The sequence below is a fragment of the Orcinus orca genome, chromosome 20 (assembly GCF_937001465.1).
Source record: "Orcinus orca chromosome 20, mOrcOrc1.1, whole genome shotgun sequence".
Taxonomy (NCBI): domain Eukaryota; kingdom Metazoa; phylum Chordata; class Mammalia; order Artiodactyla; family Delphinidae; genus Orcinus; species Orcinus orca.
In genome coordinates this window covers 38,715,888-38,725,555 of record NC_064578.1, presented here as the reverse complement: position 1 = coordinate 38,725,555, position 9,668 = coordinate 38,715,888, and the positions used below count along the sequence as shown (strand labels likewise).

The window sequence follows — 9,668 nt, the reverse complement described above, 5'->3', positions numbered from 1 at the left end:
GATTCTCCAAATATTTTCATACTACCGTATTTGTTGTATCTTTCTCTCTTGATATAGATAATTTCCTTCCTGAAACACTTGAGAATAAGTTGCAGATATAATTCCCTTTCTTCTTAAAAATTTCTGTGTGTATTTCCTAAAAACAAGGACATTATTTTATACAACCACAGTTCAATTATCAAAATCAGGAAATAACCACTGATTTGGTACTGTAATCCAATCTATGGATCTTATTCAAATTTCACCATAAGTCGCTGTATTTACCCTACTTTACATGGGCAACTTGACTGGTGTTTTGGGAGAAGTTCCAAGGAGATGGAAAAAAATCCATTCCTATATTCATCTATCCTCCAACCAACATTTACTGACCCCTTGCCATGTGCCAGGGACTCTGTGTATGTGTGTGTGTGTGGGGTGGGGGGTGGTGGCCAGAAAGGATTCCTACATAGACACTGTCCTTAAAATGACTTTTTAAACTAAGAATCAAAATATCATGAGTAAAATAATACCTCAGGGTTCTCCATCACAATGTAGCCTGAACAGCACAGGGGTACCCCATTATGACATTCTGCCAAGACGACCTGGCAAGCAGAGCAGCAAACACTGATGTCCTAGTGAGAAGTGACTTACATGCCAACGGTAGGAGGTAAACTTAGAAGTATTCAGGGCGCTGCCACACTGGCAAGGTTTTCAGAGGTCCCACTGGTCTGGGACAGGCCAGACATACCTTCTAAGGTAAAGCACACGTAGCAGAAATGTCGAGTCATCTACTACCAAGAAAGAAACACAGTGCTAGGTGCACCCACCTCCTGGGACTTTAGGAGCTGCCCACTTGGTAATGTTTCTCCAACCCACTTATCAGAGTTCTGAGGGAGCCCAGAGCCAGAGAAGACTCAATAACAATCTGCTTTTCCACTCAGGCTTACGATCTGGCAGAACTGATGGCGACAGACTCCATACCCACTACGATGGATAAGGATGCCTCATCGCGGCTCTGGCAGGCCCCATGAGGAGAGTCACAGTGTAGACCTTTAGCATTCTGGAGTAAGGCCATTCCTTCTACTGCAGAGAACTACTCACAGCTTGAAAACCAGCTTGTGGTGTGCGTGTGACTGGGCCCTGGTAGAGACTTAGTGCCTACCCCTAGGAGAGTAGTGACTGATATTGGAACTGACCATAGTGAGCTGGGCACTGTCAGGCCCATCGAGTCACAGACCGAGAAGGCACAACTGCAATCCATCATGCAAGATGATGCATTTGGGATCAGGCCCAAGGAAGTCCAAGGGGAACATACATACAAGTTACGTGAACAGGGGGCCTAGACCCCCCATGATCATTTATCTCTGATGCAGTGACACTTCCCCCTCAGCTCACGCTGTGGTCTGCTATGATCTGAATGTTTGTGTTCCCCCCAAATTCATACATTGAAATCCTACCCCCTAAAGGTGATGGTAATTTGCAGGTGGGGCCTTAGGCAGGTGATTAAATCAAGGGTGGAGCCCTCTACCACGGGATTAGTGCTCTTTTTATAAAAGAGACACCCCTCCCAGCCCTTTCCACCATGTGACAACACAGGGAGAAGTTGGCAGTCTGCAACCCTGAAGAGGGCTGTCACCAGACGCTGAATCCACTGGTGTCATGATCCTGGACTCCCCAACCTCCAGAACCATGAGAAATAAATGTTTGTTGTTTATAAGCCACCCAGTTCAGTTCAGCAGCCTGAAAAGACTAAAATATGGCCTTAAGGGCATATGACAGGGGAGCGGGAGAGGTGTCCCCATGCCCAGCGGAACTAAGAGTAACTGCTGCCCTCAGGGCTGGAACAAGGGTGGCACTCATCTTGGGTGAAAAATTCATCAGTAGTCAAGATAAATAATATGTTAATATAATATTTAAAAAGTCAAAAATAATGCAAAAAGATCCATGATGAGCAAAATATCAAAGTTTTAAGTAAAGACAGGATCAGTAACAGTGCTCCGCTGAGCCACACTGGAGCCTGAGGCAAAAGGAAAATCAGTGACACTGATCTGTGGAAATGGGCACGAGTGCACCAGTCTTTGGACTTATGCAAAGGCCCCCTAGAAAGCATCTTCTGCAGAGGAGGCATTCAGCAACTAGGTAGACAAGATAATTCGTCCTATGGATTCAGCATCAGCAACCTCATGCTTGGGCAATAAAGAGTTCCATGAATGGTGCAGCCATGGTGGCAAAGATCGGGCTATGCATGGGCCTAACGTCATGAATTCTCCCTTATTAAGGATGATCTGGCTACTGCCACTGCTGAATGCCTTACCTGCCATCAACATAGACCAATATTGAGTCCTCAATATGACATCATTTCTTAAGGAGACCAGGCAGCCACTGGTGAGAAGTTAATGACATCAGATCCCTCTACCATAGAGGAGACAGTGATTAGTTCTCACCACCTACTCTAGATAAGGATTTCCTTCCCTACCATAGTGCATCCACCAGCATAACCACCCAAGGACTTACACACGCCTGGTTTATTGGCATGGGATTCAAGCAACATTGCCTCAAGCCAAGGGATCTGTTTTGTTTCACAGCAAAGGAAGTAGACAATGGGTTCATGACAAGTTTCATCCAGAAGCAGCTGGTCTAATAGAACATCAGAATGACCTATTTCAGGGCTGTGTGAAGGTGAAACCTTAGTGACAGTACCCTGTATAGTTGGGGTGCTATCCTCTAGACTGTAGCATGTATGCTCTACCACACATTGGTCCTATGTTTCCAACAGCTGAAACATATGGGTCTGGGAACCAAGGGATGGGAGTTAGATTGGTTCCCCTCCCCAGCGCTCTCAGTGACCCACTGGAGAAATGTGTGCTTCATGTCCCCACCCTGGTTTGGTTTGAGCAGTCTTGGTTCTCGATGGGAGTGGAGGAGTGGAAGGAAGGTGGACTCTTCCACTAGGGGACATCACAAATTCCACTGAACTTAAAAACATAACTACTGCCTGGTCACCTTGAGCTTCTCATGTAAGTGAGTCAGAGCTGGGGAAAAATAGGAGTGATTCAGACAACTGGATTTCCACATGCAAAAGAGTGAGGACAGATCCTGTACCTTGCACAATATACAAAATTTGACTCAAAATGGATCAATGGCTTGAACATAAGGGTTAAAACCATAAAACTCTTAGAAGAAAACATAAGGGTAAATCTTTATGACCTTGGATTTGGCAGTGAATTCTTAGATATAATGCCAAAAGCATGAGCAACAAAGGAAAAGATAAACTGGACTTCAACAAAATTTTAAAATTTGATCATTAAAGGACATTATCAAGAACTTAAAAATATAACCTATGGAAGGAAGAAAAAATTTGCAACTCATACAGTTAATAAGAGTTTAATATCCAGAATATATAAGAACTCTTACAAATCAACAACAAAGACAAACAATTCAACTGAAAAATAGGCAAAGGACTTGAATGGGCATGTCTTCGAATAAGATAAACAAATGTCCAAAGCACATGAAAAGATGCTCAACATCACTAATCACGAGGGAAATGCAAATCAAACCATAACGAGATACCACTTCTCATTGTTAGAATGGCTACCATTAAAAAAAAAGAAGAAGAACAAGTGTTGGCAAGGATGTGGAGATACTGGAACCCTTGTGCACGGTTGGTGGTGATGCACAACTGTGGAACTGCTATTGGAAACGAAGTACAGTGGCTCCTCAGAAAGTTAAAAATAGAATTACTGTACAATCCAGCAGTTCCATTCCCAGGTATATACCCCAAAGGATTGAAAGCAGCGACTCAAACAGATACTCGTATGCCAATGTTCTTTGCAGAATTATTCACAATAGCCAAAAGGTGGGAAAAACCCAGTATCCATCAACAGACGAATGCATAAACAAAATGTAGTACAGACGCACAGTGGACTATTCAGCCATAAAAGGAATGAAGTTCTAATACCCACTACAATATGGGTGAACCTCGCAAACATTACGCTGAGTAAAATAAGCCAGTCACAAAAGGACATATATTTTCTGATTATATTTATATGAAATATCTAGAATAGGCAAATTCATAGAGACAGGACATAGGTTAGCAGTTACCAGGGATTGTGGGGAAGGGGGAGTGGGGAATTGTTGCTTAATGGGTACAGAGTTTCTGTTTGGGGTGATTCAAATCTTTTAGAAATAGTGATGATTGCACAACATTGTAAATGTAATTAATGCCCCTGAATTGTACACTTTAAAATGGCAAATTTTTTTGCGGTATATATTTTACCACAATAAAAATAAAGGCTGTGATTACAGTGTGATTCTGCTTATCCTAAAGAGATAGAGTTGTTGCTCTACAGGGAGCGCAGACTGGGTACATCTGGTCTCAGGGGATCCACTGGGTGTCTCGGTGAGTCTGTGTCCTGCAATAAAGGTAAATGGGCAATCACAGCAGCCATGGGCCCCAAGACAGATCAGCTGAGGACCTAGAACTCTCAGTGGTGGAGGTGTGGTCACCTCACCAGGCACACAGTTTAGACAAGCTGAAGGCTGGCCAAGAGGTAGGGAAGTCTAGGATGTCTGCTGTGGAAAGGAGATAATGACCATTGGTAAGAGCTCTGGGACCATCCATTTACAGTAGAGATTTTGGTCGGCCCTCGCCTTGAAGACTTGGTGACAGATTGGATTTAATGCAGGGCATGAATGGATCTGACTGGTACAAGGGATGGACTGTATTAGACATATCTTGTGCTCTGCTCCACATCCTCATGGCTTCAACTCTGCTCCAGCTATGGCTGTGGTGGATGGTCTTGGGCAAGCTTCAGCTTACCTGGTCCTGACTGCACCTTGCCCCAATAGTGTTTTTGCTTTTGGCCCCGGGGTTTCCTTAATGCGGTGGCATGCGATGGCGGAAAGACCCCATTCAGCCTGCACCCCACATGTGCAGCCTGGAAGTACAGGAAATTAACATTCCCTGGGAGTTATCAACCAATGTGGGGCAGGCAGAGATTTCTGAGAGGTCTTTTATATGTCCCCACAGGATCCAGTCCTGGTTGCCAACAGCAGTGACCAACTAGCCTTAATAATGCATCTCCCCCTTCCCTGTCATTTCCTCTGGTTCCTCATCCCCGTTCCTGGGATCCCCTCTCAAATAAGCTACCTTCCTCCAAGTCTTTTTTTTTTTCAGGTTCTGCTTTTGGGAAGGACCCAGGTAAAGACAGTGTCTCCAAATCTGACTTCCCCTGGAAAATAACTGAAGTCCATGAGTGGGATTTCTGTCTGTGTCAGGCTTAAAAGGATAAAAACATAAAGTACTTAAAATACTTGGTGTTTTATCATAGAGACCAGGGTTCTGTAACTTTCAGCCAGTCTTGAAATTCCATGTGATCACCGGGTACACAAATTTATCAAATTGAGAACATATAGAAAAATTTCATCATAGCATAAATAGTGAAGACATAGGTCATTTTCAATGTACAGTTCTAAGTGAAATGCTTAGTTTGTTAGATTAAAAGCGGCTGTGTTTGAGCTCTCCCAAGTGCCAATGGTTCCTGGATTGCCTGATCTCTAGCACCCCCTAGTGGTATCTTCAATTCATGTCCTGAGCTCAGCACCGAAGTTTGACTTCAGCAAAAGCTGTTAGTGGAAATTTGTTACAGGAGAGGCTACTTTTCATTGTTTTTTCTCTAAGGAGAGATCATCAGGTGTTTGAATCTTTGGAGAATAAATGTGTTCCACCTCTTTGTTTAAAATAAAATTTCAGGCTTCCCTGGTGGCACAGTGGTTAAGAATCCTCCTGCCAATGCAGCAGACACGGGTTTGATCCCTGGCCCGGGAAGATCCCACGTGCCGCGGAGCAACTAAGCCCGGGCGCCAAAACTACTGAGCCTGCGCTCTAGAGCCCGCGAACCACAACTGCTGAAGCCCGTGTGCCTAGAGCCCGTGCTCTGCTGCAACAAGAGAAGCCACCGCAATGAGAAGCCCGCGCACCGCAACGAAGACCCAACGCAGCCAAAAAAGAAAAAAAAGTCATGTTTTATGCTTTGTTTCTCCGGCAATTAATTGTTGAGTGTTCGTGTGGTCTGCAGAAGACACCATGCCAGATCATGAGGTTTCAAGTGAAAATGCAACACCTTCCCAGGATGAACATGAGGAAGGGTGTCAGACCAGTGTCCAAACAGGTGTTTGCAAGGAGACAGATGCCGCTGTCTGCCTTAATCCCTCATCAGAATTCAGCATCCTACCTGGCTCAGGAACAGATACAGGGAGCATATGCTCTCTTTATAGTTCCCCCCACAATCGATTTCAGTGCATCTGTACACGGTGATGTGAACTATCCTAAACGTCTTATAAAATAAAAAGACACCTTTGCCTTAATCAGGGCTTAGCAGCTTTCAAGGCAGTTGAGTTAAGGCTTTAGCACACTCCAGTGGGGTTGATTCTCATACACTTAGGGTAATTCATATGCATGAGAAGACATCATCATTTTGGGTGCAGTTCTGAAAGGAAGTATTAAGGGTGAGAATTTGATTTTAAGTGATGGGAAGAAAAAAAAAGGTGTGAATTTCACTCCAGACTCTGCAGAGGATGAAAGAAGATGTTATATTTCTGTTTGAGGAGTTGCAAATCACTCCAGAATGCCCTCTGAACTTCTTCCTCAGTCCTCCTGTCTACAGAATGGCTGGGATTCACTCAGTTGTGCCACCTCGCTGATAAACAGTCTTTAGAACAGACAATCTTAGAAAGCCCCTAAAGTCACTGCATGGACAACAAATTGTTTTGCAAAGTGACAGTACACCAGAAGATCTCGAAAAAATGTAATCAGCAGTCTTGTGGGTATGTATGTATATCTAGGTATAACCAGAATGAAAAACTGCTATTAAAAAAAACAGAAATGTTGTGCCTTCTAAAGAGAAGGGGGAGTGTAATTCATTACGGGAACAGAGTAAACCTTTATACCCGTGGCTTCCCTCCATCTAGAAGCATGCTGGGTATGAAGCCTAAAATTTTGACGATGCTAAAGGTAAGGCCTTAGTTCAGAGCTTTGGACCCCTAACTACTGAGGCCTGGATGAGCATGTTACTGACATTGGCTATGGGAACGGGAGTCTAGGAAGAGTGTGGAAATGAGTTCAGGCTGGTCCATTGGGAAGAGAGTAGTAAGAGACCCAATAAGCTGAGGAGAGCCTGGCTTGGCCCCAGTAACTTTAAAGAATCCGGATGACTCAGTATTCCCTCTCAGGCCACTTGATGGACCATGCTGTTTCATGTAACTCTCTCTGGAGGCTGCAAGCCCTTAGTCAAAGTCTGCAGCACAGAGCAACTTACATTAGAGATGCTTTGGGGAAGTTGGTGGGAAGCTCTGGAATTCCCTGTTCATTCAGTCCAGGGAAGCTAAGCAGGAAGAGGGCTGCTGACACAGGAGCTGGGAAGGGAGGCTAGGAGAGGGGCCAGGAAGAGCCAGGTTCCAGGGACTTCTGCTCAGGAGAAATGGAGTTTGTTTTCACCACACCTATCAGCAGTCTCTAGGATTCAGCGCTGCTGTTCTACTGTCCGTGGATTGAGAGCTTGAGTCACTTTTATTTATTAATGGGTAACTTCCATTAAGACTGAAAGACTTGGGGAATCAACAGGCTGATAACTATTAAATAGTTATTACTAACAGTAGTCATTAGTGAATACCAATTACATACTAGTCATTCTTTAGGCACTAAAGACCCAGGAGTAAATAAAACATAGTTCCCCTCCTGTGGATCTCACATTCTGGAAGAGAGAGTGTTGTATACATGAGGGGTGGTCCATGAGGGCTTGTGATGATATCAAAAGTCCATTTTATCTAGGCTGTTATTCTACTAAAGGTTTGGCTTGCGGCCACCTTAATGCAATGCCTGCGTCATTGGAGATTTCCAATTTGGGGAGGACCAAGGTATACAGACCGCCAACCATGGCATTCAGGGCTTAGTGTCCTTCCTGAATCCCCCAGGTGACAGCACTGCCTATAGCATTATAGCCCTAATTGCCATGTGTTTGTCTCCTTATGTCTCCTCTCTCCAGAACGTCAGGGAGCCAAGAGGGGGATCTTGTCTCCCTTGACTACTGCTCTATTCCCCAATCTGGAGGTGAGGCCAGCACTGAGAGGACCCTGAGTCCATGTTTATTGCACAGATAAACCGGCTGTGCAATAAACACAATAAACTGGCTGGGCTGACATGGAAGACCATCAAAGGTGATGGACCATTTAAGTTCCCATTGACAAGAAAGACAAATAAGAATTGTTGGCTTTAGGCATATAGCATTCTCCTCCAGACCCTCAAAAAACCCCTGCCGAACAATATCAGTGATAATCACTTGTGGTAACCAGTCTCTAAGATGGCCCTCAATGATCCTCCAGTGCTTGTATATGTACCTTTGTGTAATTCCCTCCCATATTGACAAATGCTGGACTGCTTAACCAATAGGATGTTGAGAAAGTGATGGTGTGTAACTTTCAAAGCTAGATCCTAAAGATATTGTGGCTTCTGCTTTGTTTCTTGGATCATTGGCTCTGAAGGAAGCCCACTGCTTAGTTATGAGAATGCTCAAGCTGCCCTGTGGATAGGCCCAGGTGTCAAGGAACTGAGGCCTTGGAAATGGACCCTCCTGCCCCAATCAAGCCTTCAAATGACTGCACCCTCATGAGAGACCGCAAGCTAGAACTGCCCAGATAAAGCACTCCAGAATTTTGTGAGAGATATTAGATGTTTATTGTTGTCTTAAGCCACTAAGTTTTGAAGCAATTTGTTATGCAGCAATAATAACAAATACAGTGATGTTATGCTGTTCCCGAATCCAACTATTGACACTTCCTCAGTCTTATGAAAATTTTAGAAAAGGAATTTTAGAAAATATTCTCTTTTTTAAAAGTTGCAACATAAACCCTAGTAAAGTGTGCTTAGTTTGCAAATACCACTTTAAGAGAAGCCCTTTAACCGTCCAGCTCTTTCTGACTACATTGCCTCTGAGCCCCTCCTACATGGAGATTCTGGAGCTTCCACGCAAGAAAGGGAGGCTTAAGAAAGGAGAGGGCTGATGTTCTAGTTTATTCCCACTGCTACGCGGGACAGCCAGAACAAACCAAGGGCGTCCTGGGAGTTTACTATCCGGCTCAGCAGACAGGAAGCTGGGATCTGGCCAGCGGGAGAGCTTCCCTTTGCCCACTGTGCACCCTGCTCAGGAAGAACTATCTCAATAATAAAGGAAAGGAAGCCATTATTTAATATAAATAAAACAAAAACTCGGCCATAATTCATTTGTTTTATTTAAAATGGAATGCAAATTACTTGATGAAACTGAGCAAAAATCAGCCCGGTGAAAACAACGGGCATTGTTGGGAGCGCTTCCCATTGGTCTCAAATCCACACACGATATTCCAACCGAGCTGCACTGCTTCCCCACCGCGCACACCCGCGGGCCATGCCCTTTGTCTGCTTGCTCTGTTTGTTGCTCAAGCGGAGCCAGCACGGCCCTTCCCCCCGCTGCCCCGCAAAGACTGGCCCCGGGCCTTTGTTTTCGGGGAGGAGCAAGGCACTGGGTGAGCCGGCGTGCCGCCGACCTGCGCCCGCTCGAGTGCGGGCGCCGATCATCCCCGCGCGCTGAGCATCCCTGCCGCGCCCCCGCGCCCCGCTGTCTGCCGCATTATCGGAAGCCGCTTTGCTCGCATTG

At 45.0% G+C, this 9,668-nt stretch overlaps 1 long non-coding RNA gene across 1 annotated transcript; it reads left to right on the top strand.

The window, feature by feature from the left end:
- Positions 1-621: 621 nt before the first annotated feature.
- On the top strand, positions 622-1,690 carry LOC125962778 (uncharacterized). Its single transcript, XR_007474509.1, has 3 exons — positions 622-835; positions 921-1,044; positions 1,576-1,690. It is a non-coding gene; the product is annotated as an uncharacterized LOC125962778 (long non-coding RNA).
- Positions 1,691-9,668: the final 7,978 nt, after the last annotated feature.